The sequence below is a fragment of the Tamandua tetradactyla genome, chromosome 5 (genome assembly GCF_023851605.1).
Source record: "Tamandua tetradactyla isolate mTamTet1 chromosome 5, mTamTet1.pri, whole genome shotgun sequence".
NCBI lineage: Eukaryota > Metazoa > Chordata > Mammalia > Pilosa > Myrmecophagidae > Tamandua > Tamandua tetradactyla.
This window is the reverse complement of record NC_135331.1, coordinates 177494186-177519222: the sequence shown is the minus strand read 5'-3', so window position 1 is coordinate 177519222 and position 25037 is coordinate 177494186. Positions and strand designations below refer to the sequence as shown.

The window sequence follows — 25037 nt, the reverse complement described above, 5'->3', positions numbered from 1 at the left end:
CTATTTAGGTCTTCTGTGATTTCTTTTAACAGTTTTTTGTAGTTTTCTTTATATAGGTTTTTTGTCTCTTTGGTTAAATTTATTCCTAGGTATTTTATTCTTTTAGTTGCGATTGTAAATGGGATTCGTTTCTTGATTTCCGCCTCAGCTTGTTCATTACTAGTGTATAGAAAAGCTACAGATTTTTGAATGTTGATCTTGTAGCCTGCTACTTTGCTGTACTCATTTATTAGCTCTATTAATTTTGTTGTGGATTTTTCTGGGTTTTCTACATATAGTATCATATCGTCTGCAAACAGTGATAGTTTTACTTCTTCCTTTCCTATTTTGATGCCTTGTATTTCTTTTCTTGCCTAATTGCTCTGGCTAGAACTTCCAACACAATGTTGAATAATAGTGGTGATAGTGGACATCCTTGTCTTGTTCCTGATCTTAGGGGGAAAGTTTTCAATTTTTCCCCATTGAGGATGATATTAGCTGTGGGTTTTTCATATATTCCCTCTATCATTTTAAGGAAGTTCCCTTGTATTCCTATCTTTTGAAGTGTTTTCAGCAGGAAAGGATGTTGAATCTTGTCAAATGCCTTCTCTGCATCAATTGAGATGATCATGTGATTTTTCTGCTTTGATTTGTTGATATGGTGTATTACATTAATTGATTTTCTTATGTTGAACCATCCTTGCATACCTGGGATGAATCCTACTTGGTCATGATGTATAATTCTTTTAATGTGTTGTTGGATACGATTTGCTAGAATTTTATTGAGGATTTTTGCATCTGTATTCATTAGAGAGATTGGTCTGTAGTTTTCTTTTTTTGTAATATCTTTGCCTGGTTTTGGTATGAGGGTGATGTTGGCTTCATAGAATGAATTAGGTAGTTTTCCCTCCACTTCGATTATGTTGAAGAGTTTGAGGAGAGTAGGTACTAATTCTTTCTGGAATGTTTGATAGAATTCACATGTGAAGCCGTCTGGTCCTGGGCTTTTCTTTTTAGGGAGCTTTTGAATAACTAATTCAATCTCTTTACTTGTGATTGGTTTGTTGAGGTCGTCTATTTCTTCTTGAGTCAAAGTTGGTTGTTCATGTCTTTCCAGGAACCTGTCCATTTCTTCTAAATTGTTGTATTTATTAGCGTAAAGTTGTTCATAGTATCCTGTTATTACCTCCTTTATTTCTGTGAGGTCAGTAGTTATGTCTCCTCTTTCATTTCTAATCTTATTTATTTGCATCCTCTCTCTTCTTCTTTTTGTCAATCTTGCTAAGGGCCCATCAATCTTGTTGATTTTCTCATAGAACCAACTTCTGGTCTTATTGATTTTCTCTATTGTTTTCAATTTCATTTATTTCTGCTCTAACCTTTGTTATTTCTTTCCTTTTGCTTGCTTTGGGATTAGTTTGCTGTTCTTTCTCCAGTTCTTCCAAATGGACAGTTAATTCCTGCATTTTTGCCTTTTCTTCTTTTCTGATAAAGGCATTTAGGGCAATAAATTTCCCTCTTAGCACTGCCTTTGCTGCGTCCCATAAGTTTTGATATGTTGTATCTTCATTTTCATTTGCCTCTAGGTATTTACTAATTTCTCTTGCAATTTCTTCTTTGACCCACTTGTTGTTTAAGAGTGTGTTGTTGAGCCTCCATGTATTTATGAATTTTCTGGCCCTCCGCCTATTATTGATTTCCAACTTCATTCCTTTATGATCCGAGAAAGTGTTGTGTATGATTTCAATATTTTTAAATTTGTTAAGACTTGCTTTGTGACCCAGCATATGGTCTATCTTTGAGAATGATCCATGAGCACTTGAAAAAAAGGTGTATCCTGCTGTTGTGGGATGTAATGTCCTATAAATGTCTGTTAAGTCAAGTTCATTTATAGTAATATTCAGGTTCTCTATTTCTTTATTGATCCTCTGTGTAGATGTTCTGTCCATTGATGAGAGTGGTGAATTGAAGTCTCCAACTATTATGGTATATGTGTCTATTTCCCTCTTCAGTGTTTGCAGTGTATTCCTCACGTATTTTGGGGCATTCTGGTTCGGTGCGTAAATATTTATGATTGTTATGTCTTCTTGCTTAATTGTTCCTTTTAATAGTATATAGTGTCCTTCTTTGTCTCTTTTAACTGTTTTACATTTGAAGTCTAATTTGTTGGATATTAGTATAGCCACTCCTGCTCTTTTCTGGTTGTTGTTTGCATGAAATATCTTTTCCCAACCTTTCACTTTCAACCTATATTTATCTTTGGGTCTAAGATGTGTTTCCTGTAGACAGCATATAGAAGGATCCTGTTTTTTAATCCATTCTGCCAGTCTATGTCTTTTAATTGGGGAATTCAGTCCATTGACATTTAGAGTTATTACTGTTTGGATAATATTTTCCTCTACCATTTTGCCTTTTGTATTATATATATCATATCTGACTTTCCTTCTTTCTACACTTTTCTCCATGTCTCTCTCTTCTGTCTTTTTGTATCTGACTCTAGTGCTTCCTTTAGTATTTCTTGCAGAGCTGGTCTCTTGGTCACAAATTCTCTTAGTGACTTTTTGTCTGAGAATGTTTTAATTTCTCCCTCATTTTTGAAGGACAATTTTGCTGGATATAGGAGTCTTGGCTGGCAGTTTTTCTCTTTTAGTAACTTAAATATATCATCCCACTGTCTTCTAGCTTCCATGGTTTCTGCTGAGAAATCTACACATAGTCTTATTGGGTTTCCCTTGTATGTGACGGATTGTTTTTCTCTCGCTGCCTTCAAGATCCTCTCTTTCTCTTTGACCTCTGACATTCTAACTAGTAAGTGTCTTGGGGAACGCCTATTTGTGTCTAATCTCTTTGGGGTGCGCTGCACTTCTTGAATCTGTAATTTTAGGTCTTTCATAAGAGTTGGGAAATTTTCAGTGATAATTTCTTCCATTAGTTTTTCTCCTCCTTTTCCCTTCTCTTCTCCTTCTGGGATACCCACTACACGTATATTTGTACGGTTCACATTGTCCTTGAGTTCCCTGATACCTTGTTCAAATTTTTCCATTCTTTTCCGGATAGTTTCTGTTTCTTTTTGGAGTTCAGATGTTTCATCCTCCAAATCACTAATTCTATCTTCTGTTTCTTTAAATCTGTCATTGTAGGTATCCATTGTTTTTTCCATCTTTTCTACTTTATCTTTCACTTCCATAAGTTCTGTGATTTGTTTTTTCAGTTTTTCTATTTCTTCTTTATGTTCAGCCCATGTCTTCTTCATGTCCTCCCTCAATTTATCGATTTCGTTTTTGAAGAGGTTTTCCATTTCTCTTCGTATATTCAGCATTAGTTGTTTCAGCTCCTGTATCTCATTTGAACTATTGGTTTCTTCGTTTGACTGGGCCATATGTTCAATTTTCTGAGCGTGGTCCATTATCTTCTGCTGGCGTCTGGGCATTTAGTCAGATTTCCCCGGGTGTTCGACCCCACGGGTTGAAAGATTTTTCTGCGCAGTCTCTGGGTTCTGTTCTTCCTATCCTGCCCAGTAGGTGGCGCACGTGGCACACGCCTGTCTGTGGGTTCCACCAGCGAAAGTTGCTGTGGGTCCCTCAACTCTGGAAAACTCTCGCCGTAGGGGAGGTTCGGCAACCGAAGCGTCTTGGAAGAATGCCAGCCGGCCCGGGGTTCCAAACGCGGGGCGGGTCGCCGGCTGTCGCAGCACAGGAGAGCGTCCGGCCAAATTGGCTAGTCGGCCCGGGGCACCAAGCGTGGCGGGAGGGCGCCAGCTGTCGCAGCCCGGGAGAGTGCACTGCTCCCAGCCGACGGGGGAGTCACGCGTTTGGAAGGGATCCCCCGGTCACTGTTCTCCGCAGTCTGGGGATTTCCGACCCAACTATCTCAGTTGTTCCGGGGGGCCTCGTGTGGTGGGGGCACCAGCCGCCGCGGCCTAAGGGGACCGCCTGTCCAATTCTACCAGCTGGCCTGGGAAGGTGGAAGGGAGGGACTCCGGTCGCTTGCTGTCCCACCCAGGAAAGCCCGTGCCTCTTGGTGATCTCACCGGAGCTGGTTCTCCCAGATAGTCAGCCGTTCCAGGATGGGGTACGCTGTCCCTTTGATCTCCCTCGTGGCTCCGGGAGCTGCTCTGTATTATCTCCACTCCCCCAGTAGTTGTTCTGGAGGAGGAAAGGTGAGGGCGGCAAGGCTGTCGAGGCTGGTGGCGGAGGAGCACGGTGAAGGCGGGGGAAGAGGGCACCGTGTTGGTTGGAGAGCAGCCGGAGCAGGAGGGGGAGGAGGGGGGTAGGGAGAGAGAGAGGGGGTAGGGAGGTCGGGCGGCTCGGCTGCTGCGGGGCGCGTGCGCCGCGCGGCGGTCCGGCGGAGAGAGAGAGGGGGTAGGGAGGTCGGGCGGCTCGGCTGCTGCGGGGCGCGTGCGCCGCGCGGCGGTCCGGCGGAGAGAGAGAGGGGGTAGGGAGGTCGGGCGGCTCGGCTGCTGCGGGGCGCGTGCGCCGCGCGGCGGTGGAAACATCTTTTTTAATGTTTGATCTCTAACAGAAGTTTTCTGAGTGAGGTTTAAGGCAGTGATTCTCAACTGAAAGCAAGTTTGTCTCCCTGCAGACATTTGGCAATATCTGGGGAAACGTTTGATGATCACAACTAGGGGTGGAGGCAGGTAGAGGTCAGGGTTGTTGCTGCATCTCCTACAATGTGCAGGACAGTCCCAGCCACAAAGAATCTGGCCCTCAAATGCAAATAGTGTTGAGGTGGAGGAACCCTGGTCTATGGAATTAAGGATCAGTTTGAAAATGGTTGCAGTTTCAGAGGTGGAATTAGAAGAAGTGTAAATTAACTAGGGGCTGGGTGCTGTCATGAGGGGCAGGCAGTTCAGCAACTGAGTATGCCCAGTAATAAATGAAAATAGACAAGGGAAATCACTGACAGAAAGCAGTAGTCACTGAATGAGGGGATTGTGCCATTTTATACATGCTGCATGATTTGGCAGAAACAATGTTTCCTGTTAACTTTGAATTCGACTTGGTCTTTACTCCCAACCTAGTTAACCAACCATGGGCTTGCACTGTCAGTGTAAAATTATTTCAAAACTGAAAATTAAAAAAAATCAATCAACATGTATAAATTGCACAGAAATACACACATACATGCACATAAATGAGTGCAATAACTGACGAAACCTGAACAGGTTTGGTGGATTGTATCTATGTCAATCTCCTGGTTGTGACATGGTACTATAGTCATGCAAGATGTTATACTTTGAGGGAAAACTAGGTAAAGAGGTTCATGAGATGTTTCTGCATTATTTCTTACAACTGTATGTGAATCTACAATTGCTCAAAATAAAAAGTTTTTGTTTTATTCTGTTTTAACCAAGGGAGATGATGCAAGAGAGGGCAAGAGAGAAGAAGGGATATGCAAGGGAATAATTGTAAAGTTTGGCCATGAAATTTTTGCTAAGCAAGTGAGACTATAATGGTGGGGAAAAAATAGTAAGGTCAATGGATTGTAGGCCACAGGGGTGCTCAAGATTGTAAAGTTTGAATAAACAGGAGAGTAAGCTACAATGATAGGAGGTAATGGTCAAAGAGTGAGATATTTGAAATTGAGATTATGTAGGACTTGCATTTATTGGTAATAACATATCTGAGATATGACCAAAGAGGTAATAGCACAAAGGAAAATATCATTGAAGAAAAAGAGATCATTGGAGAAAACTTCTGTTACAGCATCTGGCAAGTAATTTAAACTAAATAAATGAGAGTGAGAACAAAAAAAAATCATAGTGTACAATGTTTGTGCATATCAAAAGGATTCTAAATAATTGAGAAAATAGAAGGGAAAATACTGAGTAACTAGAAGGCAAAGATAGAAAAGTGTATTAAAAAACAATGGAAAATCTATCAGTTGAAATTATTTTAGCAAATAGAACTGTGATAATTATGTTTCCTTGCAATTCTACTGATAGCTAACCAGTCACATTTTAGGTAGAAAACTACTTTTTCACCTTTTGAATGCAATCTGTTTCTTAGCAGTAACTCTTCATATGATCAATGCAAACTTAGAGTTTTATATCAGGAGAATTCACATGCAATTATAATGATTTAATAGCTTGCTGAGTAACTGTTGGTGGAGTATTGAAGAACTAATAAGCCTAAAGGAGTAGGGAATCTGGATGGGATTGGGGAGGAAGTTGTTAGAATATATGAAGAAATGACACATGCATTTTAAGGATTTCTGTCTCTCTTCACCTATCATTGATAATTTAATTCATTCTCATTTCATTTTATGAAAATATGCAAGCAGCTAAATTCAATTATAATACTGGCATTGGGGCATGTGATTAAACATTAAACTTTTGTCTAATATTTTGAGATTCATTTCACCAGAAGTAGGTTTTTTAATTTTTTATATGTTTATTAGTAATCTTTCCAGGCTGGTATTTTGGGGGAGGGGGGGTCATATTCTTAGGTGGTGGTCAAATGCATTTAATATGGGGCCAGATGTCACCCAGAGAACAGAGTTGGACAGCTGGCAACTAGAAAACAGAAAGTTCATGAAATAAATATAGAATAGTTCTATGTCAAAATGGTAGATATATTTTGCTTTAAATAATTAAATCATTTAAAAATAATTGTAACTAACAGGTCCAATATGTAAGCAAAAATGTTGTCATGTTTTGTGGATACAACTCCAGATGATTTGAGCTTTAGTTCAATGCCATTATCCTTCATCCATATTATTAAGTATCTGTATGAAGTAGGCAAAGAATGAACAGGTCTTCAAACAATTCTTTTTTTGTTTTGTACAGGAATATTCACAGAAGCTTTATTTGTTATAGCCCCCAAACAGAAAAACAAACATAGCCATTAACAGATGAATGAATGGATGAACACATATTGAATTTTCTATACAATGGAACACTACTCAGCAATAAAAATGAATGAATTATTTACACTCGCAATGGCAGAGATGAATGTCAAAAGAATTAAGCTGAATGAAAGAAGCTTAACCTACTAAAGGTAAATACTGTATTATTCCACTGTTGGGAATTGATTCATGTGCAAGTTCTAACCCTCCTGTCCTGTGGGTTGAACCCATTTATAAATAGACTCTATTTTTTTCCCTTAGTTCATAGGGCCAATTTTTATTTTTTACTAATAACACCAATCAACATACAAACACGAACATTCTTAATATATGAACATTCCATACTTGGTGTGCAATCAGTGGCTCACAATATCATCACATAGTTGTATATTCATCACTATAATCATTTCTCAGAAAATTTACATCAATCCAGAAAAAGAAATAAAAAGAAAAAAGAAAAAAACTCATACATACCATACCCTGTACCCCTCCCTCTCATTGACCACTAGTATTTCCCTCTACCCAATTTATTTTAACATTTGTTCCCCCATTATTTATTTATTTATTTATTTATTTATTTATTTATTTATTTATTTATTTATTTTGTTGTTGAAGAAGTATTTGGATTTTTTATTTGGTTTTTCTACTTCAGATTTTCCTGTTGTGGCCATAGCCTTTAGTCATTTTGAATTTTCTTTTCTTTTTTTTTTTTAACTTTTTTTATTAATTAAAAAAATTAACAAACAAAAAATTTAGATATCATTCCATTCTACATATACAATCAGTAATTCTTAATATCATCACATAGTTGCATATTCATCATTTCTTAGTACATTTGCATCGATTTAGAAAAAGAAATAAAAAGACAACAGAAAAAGAAATAAAATGATAATAGAGAAAAAAAGACTATACATACCATACCCCTTACCCTTCGCTTTCATTTACCACTATTTCAAACTGAATTTATTTTAACATTTGTTCCCCCTATTATTTATTTTTATTCCATATGTTCTACTCTTCTGTTGATATAGTAGCTAAAGGGAGCATCAGACATAAAGTTTTCACATTCACAGAGTCTCATTGTGAAAGCTATATCATTGTTCAATCATCATCAAGAAACATGGCTACTGGAACACAGCACTACATTTTTAGGCAATTCCCTCCAACCTCTCCACTACATCCTTCCAGCCTCTCCACTACATTATTTATTTATTTTTATCGATATTTTTTTCTCATCTGTCCATACCATAAATAAAAGGAGCATCAGAACAAGGTTTTCACAATTACATAGTCACTTTGCGAAAGCTCTATCATTATACAATCATCTTAAAGAAACATGGCTACTGGAACACAGCTGTACAGTTTCACGCACTTCCTTCTAGCCTCTCTAGTACATCTTAAACTAAAAAGGTGATGTCTATATAATGCATAAGAATGACCTCCAGGATAACCTCTCAACTCTATTTGAAATCTCTCAGCCATTGACATTTTATTTTGTCTCATTTCTCTCTTCCCCCTTTCAGTCAAGAAGTTTTTCTCAATCCCTTGATGCTGAGTCCCAGCTCATTGTAGGATTTCTGTCCCATGTTGCCAGGGAAGTTTACACCTCTGGGAGTCATGTCCCAGATAGAGAGGGGGAGGACAGTGAGTTTGCTTGCCATGTTGGTTGAGGCCACATCTGAGCAACAAACGAGGTTCTCTGGGGGTGACTTTTAGGCCTAATTTTTAGTAGGCTTTGCCTATCCTTTGCGGGGATAAGTTTCATAAGAACAAACCCCAAGATTGAGGGTTAGGCCTATTGATTTTGTTGTCCTCACTGCTTGTGAGAATATCAGGCCTTCTCCAAATGGGGAAGTTGAATTTTCTCCCTTTCTCACCATTCCCCCAAGGGCACTTTGCAAATACTGTTTTATTCAGTGTTCAAATCATGCTGGGATTTATTGAGGCATCACTCTGGACAAACCTGTAAAATCTCATGTCCCACTCAAGCTTCCATGTACTGATGGTGTTATATTTAACTGTCCATATAAGTTATATTAGGAGGTGCACTAGTCAAAATATAAATTTTGTACCAAATAAATATTTCTTGCTTCAGTTTCACACGTAAGTTAAAGTTTTAAAATGTGAATTACCATCTATTTATAACACTGCAATATTGTCATTCCTTTGTTCTTCCTCATACAAAAACATTTTTTAATTTGTACATTTAGTCACTATCATTGTACACTCTAGGCACTCCTAGATTATACCATCTCAGTCTTTATCACCTATCTTTCCTTCTGGTTTGATTTGTGCCCCTAGCTCTCCTTCCTTTCTCATTGTCACAATCAGCTTCATTCAGTGTACTAATATTATTGTACTATAGTTAGGTAGTACTGTGCCACCCATTTCTCAGTTTTTACAATCAGTACTGTTGCACAATCTGTATCCTTTCAGCTCCAATTACCCAATATCTACCTTATTTCTATCTCCTGATGGTCTCTGTTCTTAACTGAAATTCTCCAAGTTCATTCATTAATGTTAGTTCATATCAGTGAGACCATACAGTATTTGTTCTTTTGTTTCTGGCTGATTTCACTCAACATAATGTCCTCAAGGTCCATCCATGTTATTACAAACTTCATTATTTTATTCTGTCTTACAGCTGCATAAGATTCTGTTGTAGGTATGTACCACAGCTTGTTTCATCACTTATCTGTCGATGGACATTTGAGCTGTATCCATTTCTTCGCTTGCAAATAATGCTGCTATAAACTTTTGTGTGTATTCTAGTTTGTGAGCTGCTGAAGTGCAATATACCAGAAACAGAATGGCTTTTAAAAGGAAGAATTTAATAAGTTGCTAGTTTACAGTTCTAAGGGCGAGAAAATGTCCCAGTTAAAGCAAGTCTATAGAAATGTCCCATCAAAGGCATCCAGAGAAAGATACCCTGGTTCAAGAAGGCCTATGAAGTTCAGGGTCTCTCTCTTAAGTGGAAGGGCACAAGGCAAACATGGTGAACATGGTGTCATCTGCTAGCTTCTTCTCCTGGCTTCCTGTTTCATGAAGCTACCCGGGAGGCATTTTCCTTCTTCATTTCCAAAGGTCATGGGCTGGTGGACGCTGATTCTCATGGTTATGTCGTTCTGCTTTGCTCTCTCTGAATCTCTTTCATTCTCCAAAATGTTTCCTCTTTTATAGGACTTCAGAAAATAATCAAGACCCACCCGAATTGGTGGAGACATGTCATCACCTAATTCATCTTAAAAACCACTCTTGATTAAATTACATCTCCAGGGAGATGATCTAGTTACAGTCTCAAACATACAGCATTCAATAGGGATTAGAAGAAATGGTTGCCTTTACAAAATGGGATTAAGATTAAAGCATGGCTTTTCTAGGGTATATACATCATTTCAAACCCATACAGTGTGCAAATGTCCATTTGTGTCCTTGCCCTCATGTCTCTGAGTAGAAATCTAGCAATGGTATTGCCATATCATACAGCAATACGTAGCTTCCTGAGGAACCATCAAACTGCCTTCCAAAGCAGTTGTACCATTTTACATTCCCACCAAGAGTGGATAACTGTGTCTCTTTCTCCACATCTGTGCTGGTCTGAATCTGTGGTGGACCCCAGAAAAGCCATGCCCTTTGATCCTCATTCAATATTGCTGGGTGGGAGCATTTTGACTGTTTCCATGAAGATGTGACCCACCCAATTGTGGGTGGTAACTTTTGATTGGATGACTTCCATGGAGGTATGTCTCCACCCACTGAAGGTGGAGTTGCTTACTGGAATCCTTAAAAGAGGAAACATTTTGAAGAGAGTTCCTTTTTGGTAGAGCCACGAGAAAGCCAGCGGATGCTGCCATGTTTGCCATGTGCCCTTCCAGCTGAGAGAGAAACGTTGAATGTTGTCAGCCTTCTTGAACCAAGGTATCTGTCCCTAGATGCTTTACATTGGACATTTCTAGACTTGTTTTAATGGGGACATTTTCTCGGCCTTAAAACTGTAAACTAGCAACTTATTAAATTCCCGTTTTTAAAAGTCGTTCTGTTTCTGCTATATTGCATTCCAGCAGCTAGCAAACTAGAACAACATCCTCTCCAGCACTTGTCATTTTCTGTTTTATTGATAATGGCCATTCTGGTGGGCTTGAGATGATATCTCATTGTGGTTTTGATTTGCATTTCCCTAATAGCCAGGGAAGTTGAGCATCTTTTCATGTGCCTTTTAGCCATTTTGTATTTCCTCTTCTGAGAAGTGTATGTTCATGTCTTTTGCCCATTTTGTTTTGGGTTGTCTTTTTGTTGTTGAGTTGAACAATCTCTTTATATATATCTCGATACTAGAACCTTACCTGCTATATCATTTCCAATTATTGTCTCCCATTGTGTAGGCTATCTTTTTACTTTCTTGACAGAGTTCTTTGATGCACAAAAGTATTTAATTTTGAGGAGTTCCCATTTATGTATTTCTTTTTTCAATGCTCGTGCTTTGGGTGTAAGATCTAAGAAACCACCTACTATTATAAGATTTATAAGATATTTCCCTACATTTTCTTCTAAAAGTTTTATGGTCTTAGATCTAATGTTTAGGTCTTTGATCCATTTTGAGTTAATTTTTGTATAGGGTTTGAGATATGGATCCTCTTTCATTGTTTTGCATGTGGATATGCTGTTCTCTAGGCACCACTTATTGAAGAGACTGTTCTGTCTCAGGTGAGTTGGCTTGATTGCCTTATCAAAGATCAGTTGTCCATAGGTAAGAGGGTCTATATCTGAACACTCTGTTTTATTTCATTGGTCAGTGTGTCTATCTTTATGCCAGTACCATGTTGTTTTGACCACTGTAGCTTCATAATACATCTTAAAGTCAGGTAGTGCGAGACCTTTGACTTCGTTTTTCTTTCTCGGGATATTTTTAGCTATTCAGGGCACACTGTCCTTCCAGATAAATTTGGTTATTGGTTTTTCTATTTCTGAAAAGTAAGTTTTTGGGATTTTAATTGGTATTGCATTGAAACTATAAATCAATTTAGATAGAATTGACAACTTAAATATATTTAGTCTTCCAATCCATGAACATGGTATGTCCTTCCATTTATTTAGGTCTTCTGTGATTTCTTTTAGCAATTCTTGTAGTTTTCTTTGTATAGGTCTTTTCTATCCTTAGTTAAATTTATTCCTGAATATTTTATTCTTTTGGTTGCAACTGTAAATGGAATTTTTTTCTTGATTTCCCCCTCATATTGTTCATTACTATAGTATAGGAACTCTACGGATTGTTGAGTGTTGATCTTGTAACCTGTAACTTTGCTTTACTCATTTATTAGCTCTAGCAGTTTTGCTGTGGATTTTTTGAGGTTTTCAACATATTGTATCATATCATCTGCAAACAGTGAGAGTTTTACTTCTTCCTTTCTAATTTTGATGCCTTGTATTTCTTTTTCTTGTCTAATTACTCTGGCTAGAACTTCCAACACAATGTTGAATAACAGTGGTGATAGTGGACATCCTTGTCTCATTCCTGATCTTAGGGGGAAAGTTTTCTGTTTCTCCCCATTGAGGATGATGTTAGCTGTGACTTTTTCATATATTCCCTTTATCATGTTGAGAAAGTTCCCTTCTACTCCTATCCTTTGAAGTATTTTCAAGAAGAAAGGATGTTAAATTTTGTCAAATGTATTTTCTGCATCAATCGAGATGATCATGTGGTTTTTCTGCTTTGATTTGTTGATATGGCATATTACATTAATTGATTTTCTTATGTTGAGCCATCCTTGCATACGTGGGATGAATCCTACTTGGTCATGGTGTATAATTCTTTTAATGTGCTGCTGGATTTGATTTGCCAGAATTTTGTTGAGAATTTTTGCATCTATATTGTAGGTCTGCAATTTTCTTTTCTTGTAGTGTCTTTGTCTGGCTTTGGTATAAGGGTGATGCTGGTTTCATAGAATGAGTTAGGTAGCTTTCCCTCCTCTTCAATTTTTTTGAAGAATTTGAGCAGGATTGATACTAATTCTTTCTTAAATATTTAGTAGAATTCACATGTGAAGCCATCTGGTCTTGGGCTTTTCTTTTTTGGGAGCTTCTTAATGACTAATTCAATTTCTTTACTTGTGATTGATCTGGTGAGGTCACCTATTTCTTCTCGAGTCAGTATTGCCTTTCTAGGAAGTTGTCCATTTCATCTACATTGTCTAGTTTATTAGCATAAAGTTGTTCATAGTATCCTCTCATTACCTCCTTTATTTCTATGGGGTCAGTGGTTATGTCTCCTCTTCCATTTCTGGCTTTGTTTGCATCCTGTCTCTTCTTTTTGTCAACCTTTCTAAGGGTCCATCAATCTTATTGATTTTCTCATAGAATCAACTTCTGGTTTTGTTGATTTTCTCAGTTGTTTTGATGTTCTCAATGCAATTTATTTCTGCTCTAATTTTTGTTATTTCTTTCCTTTGCCTTGCTTTGGCTTTAGTTTGCTGTTCTTTCTCTAGTTCTTCCAAGTAAACAGTTAATTCCTTGATTTTCGCTCTTTCTTCTTTTTTTGATATAGGCATTTAGGGCAATAAATTTCCCTCCTAACACTGCCTTTGCTGCATCCCATAAATTTTGATATGTTGTGTTTTCATTTTCATTTGCTTCAAGATATTTACTGATTTCTCTTGTAATTTCTTCCTTTACCCACTGGTTGTTTACAAGTGTGTTGTTGAGTCTCCATGTATTTGTGAATTTTCTGGCTCTCTGCCTGTTGTTGATATCCAACTTCATTCCTTTATGATCTGAGAAAGTGTTTTGTATGATTTCAGTCTTTTTAAATTTATTGAGACTTTTTGCCTTGTGACCCAACATATGGTCTGTCCCCTGAGAATGATCCATGAGCACTTGAGAAAATGTGTATTCTGCTGTTGTGGGGTGTAATGTTGTATTAATGTCTGTTAAGTCTAGTTTGTTTATTGTAGTTTTCAAATTCTCTCTTTCTTTATTGATCCTCTGTCTAGATGTTCTGTCCATTGATGAGAGTGGGGAATTGAAGTCTCCAACTGTTATGGTAGATGTGGCTGTTTCTCTTTTCAGTGTTTGCCTCACGTATTTTGGAGCATTCTGGCTTGGTGCATAAATATTTATGATTGTTATGTCTTCTTGTTGAATTGTTCCTTTTATTAATACATAGTATCCTTCTTTGTCTCTTTTAACTGTTTTACATTTGAAGTTTAGTTTGTTGGATATCAGTATAGCTACTCCTGCTCTTTTCTGATTGTTGTTTGCATGAAATATTTCCCAACCTTTAACTTTTGACCTATGTTTATCCTTGTGTCTTAAATGTAGTTCCTGTAGACAGCATATAGATGGGTCCTGTTTTTTAATCCATTCTGCCAGTCTATGTCTTTTGATTGGGGAGTTTAATCCATAAATCTACTAATAACATTTAGTGTTATTACTTATTATCTTATTACTGTAAGGGCAGCACTTTCTTCTACCATTTTGCCTTTTGGATTTTATATGTCTTATCTAATTTTTCTTCTTTTTACCTTTACTGATAATCTTCATTTCTACACTCTTCTCCACCCGTCTCGCTCTTGTCTTTTCATATCAGTCTCTAGAGCTCCCTTTAGTATTTATTGCAGAGCCAGTCTCTTGGTCGCAAATTCTCTCAGTGATTTTTTGTCTGAAAATGTTTTAGTTTCTCCCTCCTTTTGAAGGACAGTTTGCTGGATATAGAACTGTTGGTGAGCAGTTTTCCTCTTTCAGTATCTTAAATATATCATACCACTGTCTTCTTGCCTCCATGATTTCTGCTGAGAAATCTATACATAATCTTATTGGGCTTCCCTTGTTTGTGATGGATTGCTTTTCTCTTGCTGCTTTCAAAATTCTCTCTTTCTCTTTAACATCTGACTTTCTGATTAGCAAGTGTCTTGTAGTACATCTATTTGGATCAATTCTGTTTGGGATACACTGCACTTCTTGGATCTGTAATTTTAAGTCTTTCATAAGAGTTGGGAAATTTTCAGTGACAATTTCTCCTCATTTTCCTTTCTCTTTTCCTCCTGGAACACCCGCAACACGTATATTCATGTGCTTCATGTTATCATTCAATTCCCTAAGTCCCTGCTCATATTTTTCCATTCTTTTCCCTATATTTTCTTTTGCTTGTTGGATTTCTGATGTCCCATCTTCCAGTTCATTAATCCTATCTTCTGCCATTTGAAATGTAACATTGTAGGTTTCCCTTGTTTTTTTTTTTTTTTTCAATTTCTTCTACTGTGCCTTTCATTCCCATAAGTTCTATGATTTGTCTTTTCAGACTTTTGATTTCTTGTTTCTGTTCATCCCTTGCCTTCTTTATATCCTCCCTCAGTTCATCGATTTGATTTTTGATGAGGTTTTCCATGTCTGTTCGGACATCCTGAATTAGTTGTTTTAACTCCTGTATCTCATTTTAATTGTTGGTTTGTTCCTTTGACTGGGCCATATCTTCAGTTTTCCTAGTGTGATTTGTTATTTTTTGCTGGTGTCTAGACACTTAATTTCCTTAGTTAATTTATACTGGAGATTATTTTCATTTTTTTTTTAACTAGGCTTTTCTTGCTGTATGACTTTGTTGTCTATCTGTTCTTTGACATTCAGTTCAGCTTATTCCGGACCTCTAGCTTAGGTTTTGTTTAACAGAGGAGAATTTTTCAGTTCTTGTTTTCTTGTTTCTTGCCTTGCCTGTATGGTGACTTTGTTCCCTTAGGAGTGTCTACTTAGGTATTATAGATCCCAGTCACATTTTCCCATACTAAACTGGCCTTCTCTCAGGAGGAAAGAGTCACCTGCATCAGTTTCCAATGAGGGTGAGACCCAGCAGGTTGAAAGACTTTCCTATAAGGCCTCTAGACTCTGTGTTTTTCCTATCCTGCCCAATGTGTGATGCTTGTCTGCCTGCGGGTCCCACCAACATAAGGTGATGTGGTTCCTTTAACTTCAGCAGACTCTCCCTCCTGGGGGTGTATTTGAGACAGAGGAGAGGTTGTAGGCTGGCTTTAATCACTTTAGTTTTCCAGACCCTGGTGTCTGAATTTCCTTGAAGGAGGAATTCCACCTGAGCTGGGCCCCACCCCACTCCTGGGGAAAGCATAGTCTCCAGACAAGCTCTCAAACAAGCTCAATTCTGCCCTTGTCTGGGGCAGTTGGCGCCTGAGAAGTCTTGCAGTTGTAGCCAAAGAGCAATTAAGCTGTAGAAACACAGCCACAAAAAAAGAAAAGAAAAAAAATCCATTTCAGAGCAGGACCCCCATTCCTTGGGTTTGCCAATCAAGAGCTTAAGTTGGTATGTTGCTCTGTGTAGCTTCAGGTCCTATGTGCCCCCTCCTTTCCTTCGGGGCCCAGACCTTTTCAAGTATTTTATGCTGTCTGATCCAAGAAAACCTGTTTTTGCTTTTGTTTTTTTTCTTTTTGCATCAGCCCCCCCCTCTGTGCCAGGACAAAACCCAGCAACCTCTGCTTTTACTCAGAGTTAAGCTGATCTGGGGGCGTATTTTTAGTAGTTAGAATTTGTTAATTAATTCCACAATTGAAGCTTGATTGAACTCAGCCTCTTGCTGCTAGTAAAGTTTCTTTCCTTTCCTGCAGGAGCTTTCCCTAGCTCACGCCTGGGGTCTTCCTCGCAGCGAGATGGGGGAACTCGGTAGCCGACCGGTCCCGGGGGCTTGAAGGTCTGGAGGGCGCGCGAGACGAAGAACGACTCGCGGGAACTGGAGGAGCTGGCAAGGCGTGCGCACCAGAACGTTTATTAGAGGAAGTACAGAGCTTTATATAGTGGTGTGGCGGAAATGGGGGGGGCAGGGGAGGTGTGCTGCGTGATTGGTGAGGAGGCTAAGGGGTGGCAGCGAGAGATTGGGTGAGCTGAGAGCAGAAAGGTCCAATGGAATAGCTTGAATATGTTGCTAGGCAGAGAGCTAGAGGAACGGGGCTGAAATTACATCCGGCAATTCCTCCCTTTTGTTTAATAGGAGAGGAAGAGAGAGTAAAAAAGAAAAAGGGGAGAGGCGAGGCCGGCTGCAGGTGCAGGAGGCCCACGGGTGTCCGTGGGGCTCATGCGGATGAGCCAGCATATGCATGAGCCACGCTCCCAAAGGGTGATCAGTCCTTAGGGTGGGCAACACTCGCTAACCATACCTGTGCCTGTTGGCAATGGCCTGCGCCCGCGAAGGAGTTTTGAAGTTCGAGAGCTGCTAGAGCAAGAAGTTTAGTTTGTTGTCTATGGTGGGAGAGTTGTCTATATATGCATTTGAATATAATAAGAACGACAATGAAGGCAAGTAATAGGAGTCCATAGAAGATGAGGTTAGAGGGTTTGAAGAAAGAAGAGAACTTTTTCGTTATGTCAGAGAGAACGGAGGCAGAGACCTTAGGGATAATTGTTTTTTCTAGAGTAAGTATGTGAGCTTGGAGTTGGTGGGTATAATTCCAGAAAGATTCATTATAAGCCATAAAGATCCAGTCACGCAAAGTGAGGCGGGGTTGGGAGTGATTAATGAGGACAGGGGTAACACAGAGGCTGGAAAAGGGGTATCGTCCATCACACGTGGAAGAAGTATGTCGTAGAGGGCTTCGATGTCTTGGGCAATCAGGTCCATCTGCTGCTGTAGATTGAAGATGGAGTGGTGCATCAGAAGGTTTAGGTCTTCTTGATTGCCGAGTGTACCGGCAGCGGTACGAGTGAGGTTGTTGATGACTTCCGCGGTGGTGGAGGTTCGGGTGAGGGCGACAGCAGCTGTAGTAGCGGCGGCTAGAGATGCGACAACAGCGGCAGCGATCGCGGCAGACATTCCGAAGTCTCGCTTGCGGCGGAAGAATGAGGACAACTCTTCAGTTCTGAAAGGATAGGGGAGTTGCGGGGCTACCCAGGTGCAGACGTTTAGGGGGATCCATATCAGACGGGACTGCAACACAATAAACACATAAGAATATGAAACGTTCCAAAAGTTAGCAAGAACACAGTTTTGAAGGAGAGTAATGTTGGGGCAAAGATAGAAGAAGAAGGGCGGGGCGAGATGAACTGCAGCGGAGATGTTGGTAGCAGCTGTAAGCAAGGGGTTATAGATTGGGCCGCTCGGTTGCTGCCTGTTCTTCCAGACGCAATTAGGGGTGGCATAGGCAGCACCTAATCTGAGCGGCTTGACGCCGGAGAGGGGGCGGAGGTCGAGGCAGGCATATTTGCCACATAAGTAATTGTCAACAAATGCGGGTAAGCCGAAACCTGCAAGATCCGATTCGTTAGCAGCATATGGAGAATAGAGGGAGAAGAAAGGATTTTGATTACAGGGGAGAGGGTAGTGACAGCAATACCAGGTGAAATGGCTAAGTGGGAGGGAATCGAAAGTGGTCGTTTTAGTCCAGTGGGGTATAGGGATTAGTTGGTGGAACTGTGTGCTTGCACGTGGCAAAATTGTGGTGTGGCAGTGATGGGTGTTTAGCCATGAGGTTTTCCGGGTACCACCAAGTAGCATCAAGGGTGTAGGCCAAATAGCAGGAGTAAGGACACGTTTTAGAAGTACACGTTCGACACGCTTTGGAATTACACGTTTTGTTTTTGACGTAGTCCACAATGGTAATTTCCTGTAAAAGAAGACAGGGAAGGAAGGAGGGCAGATATCCACCTGGGAGTCCTCGTCCTTGAGAATGAAAAGGAGCGCTGAGTGGGGTGGAGAAAGAGAGACATTAAGTGGGGCTTGACTGGGCAGAAGATAGGGGTTACAAGGGAGGCGGAGTGAGCAGTCGTTAAGCTGTAATGAGGGAAAAAGGGGGCTATCGGGGGTGATGAAAAGGACTCCAGGGGGAGTTCTGCACTGCTGCCCAAAGTTCTCTGGGTGCTGCTGCGGATGCTGTGGGGAGAAGCGTAAGCATTATTAGAAGAATTTGCTTTAAGCTAGGGGAGGGGTTACCGCAACGCTCTCGAGCTCCGTCATATAGGCGGAGGAGTTGCCTTTTTTGAGCTCGAGGGCTGTTTTCCGGGTCGTCTTCTTCAAGGACTGCTTGCGTCATTTGCCAGACCAGGCACCTTGCCCACCGTTGCAGGCGTCTGGTGGTCGATGACGGCAGTGACGGTTGTGAACTCTTCTTTTCTGAGGGCTGTTCAAGGTGCATTTTCTCCAACTTCTTCAGGGCTCACATTTTGCGTCGGTGGCATCTGCTTGGTCGCCATGGCTGGATGGATGTTCCTTCCAGGGTTCCAGATTGGCTGCGGTCCATTCTCTGGAAAGACACAAGCAAAACCACGTCCCTGGGCAAGGAGAGGGGCAGGCCCTTGCCACGTATTGGTGGCTGGGTCACGCCAGTGAACTGAAGGGACCAGGGAAGGCCTGTATGAAGGTCCCCAGTGTTTATGGAGGGGAGATAGTCCTTCTTTATCAAGTTGAGGTGTATTAGGGCAGCTGTGATCAAGTCGCCTGGTGAGGCCTGGGGGAGATTATCCCTTTCCCTTTCAATTTGGATTTTTAGCCTGCGATTTAAAGATTTTACCATAGCCTGTCCTTGTGGGTTATAAGGGATTCCAAAGTGGTGGGTGATGTTATAGAGGTGCAGGAAGGCTGAGAAGGAGGCGCTGCGGTAGGCAGGGCCATTGTCTGTTTTTAAGTCCCAGGGAATTCCCATGAAGAGAATTCCTTGGCGAAGTGCTTTGATGCAATGTTTGGCAGTTTCTCCCGGCAGGGGAACAGCATAGCACATGCCCGAATATGTGTCTATAATGGCATGCAGATATTTAAGATGCCCGAAGGAAGAGATGTGGGTAACATCCATTTGCCATTTAGCATTGGGTTTGAGGCCACGGGGATTGACTCCTTGTGGCTGCAGAGGCCCTAGTGGCGCAAAAGGCGCGCAAGTGGCGCAGCTGCGAACTATATGTTTACAGGTTTCCTTGGGCAGACCGCAAAGATGATGTAGGGAGTTGGCTGAAAAGTGGAACCTGGAGTGGAGTTGTTTGGCTGTATTAATGGAATCACCGAGTGTGTTGGCAGCTGAGATAGAGACTGCTTTATCAGCTGCTTCATTGCCAGCCGCAAGTGGTCTGGGGAGGCCGGAGTGGCTGCAAATGTGTGCAATGAACCAGGGCACTTGTCGGCGCTCAAGGAGGCTTTTTAGCCTAATGAGTGCGTCATTAATGGCGGAGGGCCCAGGGAAGAAGGCTGCGAGGGCGATGACGCGGCAAACTTGAAAGGTGTATAGGCTGTCAGTGAAGATGTTTAATGATTGCTGCCGGTAAATGTGAAGCGCTTGCGTTACGGTGAGAATTTCGCCGACTTGGACAGAGTGGTTATTGATATGTGTAAAGTGGTCAGGTTCATCCCTATTAGGGCAGAAGGCTATAAGAGTGAATTTGGTTTTAGATGCGTCCATGAAGACTGTGGTAGAATTAGGGAAGGGAGCTGATGAGGGGAATGGGTGAGAGGGGTTATTGAAGGGCAGGTGGGTGATCCCTTGAAGCAGTTGGTGACTGGGGTAGTGATTATCAAAGTCACCAGTAAATTCCTCTAGAAGGACTTGCATGCTTGTGTTGTTGCGAATTAAGAGGTTAGTCTGTCTCGCATCGAGTAGCCAGACAATGGTGTTTGGCTGCTGGGGAGTGGGCAGTGCGTGCGCGAAGGGGTTAGTGTGAGAAAGGGGCTTGGGGCTTATATTGCAGGCAGAATTGCCGGGGGGGGGTGCCAGGGGTCAGCCGAGATCGCTGCCGGCGTAGCGGACGGCCAAGGGGCTGGGTTAATGGGCGTGGTGCCATTACAATATGGCGGATGGGGCGGGGCAGTGGGATCATAAGATGGCGGACAGGGCGGGCAGCGATGCAAAATGGCGGCCGGGGTCTTTCCCCAGTGAGGGCAGGGGAAGGGCACTTCCTGTTTTTTCCGTTGAAGAAGGAGGAAGTGGCGGGCTAGATGGTGGGAGGGAGGGGTAGAGGCACTTCCTGTTTTCTTCTGGAGGAGAAAGAGGAAGTTTGCCCATTTTTTCGTTTGAACAAGAAGGCGGAAGTGCGCCATCTTGATTGGCCTCGATATTGTTTAGTTTAGGGGGGTTGAGTTCGAGCGCATTGTTTAGTTGCTCGAACAGACTCGGTATCTGAATCGGAGTTGATGGGAAAGTCTTCTGCGTTATGGGGGTGCTGCGCAGACAAGGCCTCCCGCGGGGCGCAGCGGGACGGGGGCTGCGAGCCGTGAAGGCAGGAACGAACAGTGAGTGATGAGCGTAGGTAAGAGACCGGGGGGGTTTATATGGGGTCCCTTGCCGTTAGGGATGGGGGCCCTTACCTGTCAAGCGACGGCGAATGGGGCTGACGAGGAGACGAGTAGTGCTGGTCCCTGTTCGGGCGCCAATTGCAGGAGCTTTCCCTAGCTCCTGCCTGGGGTCTTCCTCGCAGTGAGACGGGGGAACTCGGTAGCCGACCGGTCCCGGGGGCTCGAAGGTCTGGAGGGCGCGCGAGACGAAGAACGACTCGCGGGAACTGGAGGAGCTGGCAAGGCATGCGCACCAGAACGTTTATTAGAGGAAGTACAGACCTTTATATAGTGGTGTGGCGGAAATGGGGGGGGGGCCAGGGGAGGCGCGCTGCGTGATTGGTGAGGAGGCTAAGGGGTGGCAGCGAGGGATTGGGTGAGCTGAGAGCAGAAAGGTCCAATGGAATAGCTTGAATATGTTGCTAGGCAGAGAGCTAGAGGAACGGGGCCAAAATTACATCCGGCACTTTCCCCTTGGGAAACCAGCCTGTTGGGGAAGGGCACTGGCCTATGAGGCTTGGGAGACTCATTGTTCTGGGTGGGATTGCAGCTGGTCCAGCTGGTCCAGACTGGTGTACACTATGTGTCCAGTCATTGATGTGGCCCCAGCAGTTGTTCTGTACTGTTCCTGGCTATTTACTAGCTGTTCTGGAGGATGAACTACATCTCACACCTCAACAAGCTGCCCTCTTGGACCATTTAAACAATCTTTTATTGGTATATAGAAACTTGGCCATCCCCTCTCTTTCCTGTTTTTACTCAACTACCATGCCACCACTTTCATTGCCAAATAAAAATACTAGAGGAATACAAAAATAGGCAGAAGAGTAATATTGCATCACAATAACTTCTGACATTTATAACAGCCTATCCATTAACTAATTTAGACTGCGTATCATCTAAGACTGGTAGAAACAAAGCCATTGATGGTGAACAAGGATTTAGTATCCAGTATATATCAAGAAGGCCTGTAACTGAACAATACAAAGGTAAAAAACATAATTTTAAAATGGGCAAATAGGCATTTCTCTACAGAGGGTAAACAAATGGCCAAGAAGCACATGAATATATGTTCACTATTGGTTATTAGGTAAACGTCAACCAAGCCCACAATGGGATGCCATTTCACACACGCTAGAAAGGCCACTATTTTAAAAAGTGAAAAATTGTAAGTATTGATGAGGATTTGGAGAAATTAGAGCTCTTATACTTTGTTGATGGAATATAAATGGTGCAACTTTATGGAAAACAGTATGGTGGCTCCTCAAAAAGTTAAATATAGGATTACTGTATCAATCTGCAATTCTGCTCCTTTATATATACCCACAAAGGTTAAAAATACATACTGAAGCAGATACTTGTACACCAATTTTCATAACAGCATTATTCACAATAGCCAAAAGGTGGGAACCACTCAAGTGTCCATTGGTAGATGAACGGATAAACAAAATGTGACATATATACAGAATGGAATATTATATAGATGTAAGAAGGAATGGAGTTCTGATAAACGCTCTAACATTGATGAACCTTGAAGATAGCATAATAACTAAGATAGACACAAAGGACAAATATTGTATGGTATTTTATGAAATAATTCAAATATGCAAATTCATTGTCAATAATTAGAATATAGATTAACAGGGGCAGGGGTAGGGGAGTGAAGGGGGAGTTGATGTTAATTGGTACAGAGTTTCTATTTGGGGTAATGGAAAAAATTTGGTGATAGCAGTGATGGAAGCACAACACTGTGAATGTAATTACCACTAGATTTTATATTTGAAAGTGGTTAAAATAGTAAATTTTATGTTGTGTATATGTTACTAGAATAAATTTTTTAAAAACTCATAAAAACTGTTCAACACCAACAGTGAACCAACAGTGAACTCTAATGTAATCTATGGACTATTGTTAATAATGCAATTATTATAGTATTGGCTCACCAACTATAACAAAGCACCACACTAATACAAATGTTGATAAGAGGGAAAACTTATCAACATTTGGGGGACTTAGAAAGTGGCAACTCTACACTTTCTGCATGATTTTTCTGCAAACCTACAACTCGTATAATTAAAAAACAAACTTGCCTGAGCCCACAGAGGTTAATTTGGAACAATATAGGGTATCTGCTAGATAAAATATGTTAGATGTTCAATGTCTGCTCACTTTATTTTTGTTTTGGGGAACACATATTCCACATCTAAGTCTATTGCTAATATTTATCTTTATGACTGCTTGCAAGTACAGGAGTCCTTAAGACTAGAGCTTATGGCAAAAACATTTCCCTAATAGTTAATGATGTTGAACCTATTTTTTATGAGAGTGCAGTGACAATAGCTGGAATCTTGGACCAGAAAATTTCTATTTGAGAAACAAGAGTTTGTTACTGAGCTTTACTTAAGACCGCCTTTGTGTCTGAAGGACTTGAAATAATCCTGAAAGTTACCATACCCTTATTATCTTGGGTGATAGCTGAGAAATGCTTTAATGGGGAAGGCAGTGTGCAAGAGTTCCATAATAAAATGGGAATAGTTTGGGCAGGAACAGGCTACTAGAGGACAAATTTGGGGTGGTCTTACTCATATGAAATAATTTGAGTATATAAATTTAGAGAGATAAAAAGTGGACTAGAGTTTACCAGGGGCTGTGGGGAGGGGAAAAGGGAAATTATTGCTTAATGGGTAAAGAATTTTTGTTAAGGGTAGTGAGAAAATTTTGTAATTAGAAAAGTTTTGGTGATAGTTGCTCACCACTGTGAATGTATTATTGCCATTAATTGTTTGTTAAAAATGTCCACAATGGTAAATTTTATTTTATATATTTACTACCACCATAAAATTTTTAAAATAATTATTTCTAAAATGTTTGAGCTGTTAGGTTTAATTAAAAATGTGCAAAATAAGATAAAATAAAACAGGAGAATTATTCTAGCAGGTGTGAAGTGGTATCTGTTAGCATTAGTTTTAATTAGCATTTTCCTAATGATTAATGATCTTAAATACTTTTATGTTTTTATTGGCCATTTCTATATGTTTTTATGAAATGTCTAATAAGATGTTTATCCATTTTAATTATTTGTTTCATTATTGAATTGGAAGGGTTCTTTTCATATTCTGGGTGCAGGTCCTTCATCACATTTATGATTTGCAAATATTTTCTTTCAATTTATGACTTGTATTTCCATTTTATTAATTATGTCTTTGATGCAGAAAGGTTCTTGATTTTGTTTTTATTCTAATCCATCCTTTTTCCTTTTAGTGATTGTGCTTTTCGTGGTGCATCTTTACTTATCCCAAGATTTTCTTCTATGTTTTCCTCCAAGACTTTTGTTGTTTTATTTTATTTTATTCTATTTTACTATTTGTTGTTGGTGAGTATATCGGGGAAATGGAACACATGAATTGTTGTTGGGAATGTAAAATGATGTAGCTACTTTGAAAATTTGAGGTAGTCTTTTAAAAACAAACATAAATTTACCATATAAATCTATTAATTCTACATGAATACCATGGCAGTATTATTTATGCTATAAGAAGACTAAAAAATATAAATATCCTGACCTGGGGAATGACGTATTCATACAATGGATTTCACAATAAAATGGAGCAAACTGTTGATATGTGCTACAACATGATGAACCTTTAAAACATTTTATTAAGTGAAAGAAGGCAGATTTAAAATACCACACATTGTGTGATTCCATTTATATTAAATGCCCAGAACAGTCAAATGAAGAGGCAGAAAATAGATTAGTGATGGTCTGGGGCCAGGGGTGGGGATTTAGAGACAGCATATGGTCACAAATAATCTTTTTGGGGTAATATAAAACTGACAAATAAGTCTGAACATCTTTACAAGTGCTTATTGGCATTTGTAAACTTTGCTTTGTGAAGTATCTGTTCAAATCTTTTGCCCATTATAACATGTGTTTCTCTTAATATCGAGTTGTAAATGCACTTTATGTAT

General features: G+C 40.3%; 1 long non-coding RNA gene across 5 annotated transcripts in view; it reads left to right on the top strand.

Annotated features, from left to right (window-relative positions):
- The window catches only part of LOC143685116 (uncharacterized), a 99652-nt gene that overhangs the window by 4669 nt on the left and 69946 nt on the right, over positions 1–25037 (top strand). For 3 of the 5 annotated variants that reach the window (XR_013176384.1, XR_013176383.1, XR_013176382.1), the window contains exon 3: positions 6770–6980. This is a non-coding gene — a long non-coding RNA (uncharacterized LOC143685116). Of the gene's footprint in view, positions 1–6769; positions 7372–25037 lie in introns of those variants that run through there. The other 2 variants (XR_013176385.1, XR_013176381.1) reach the window with 1 other exon arrangement.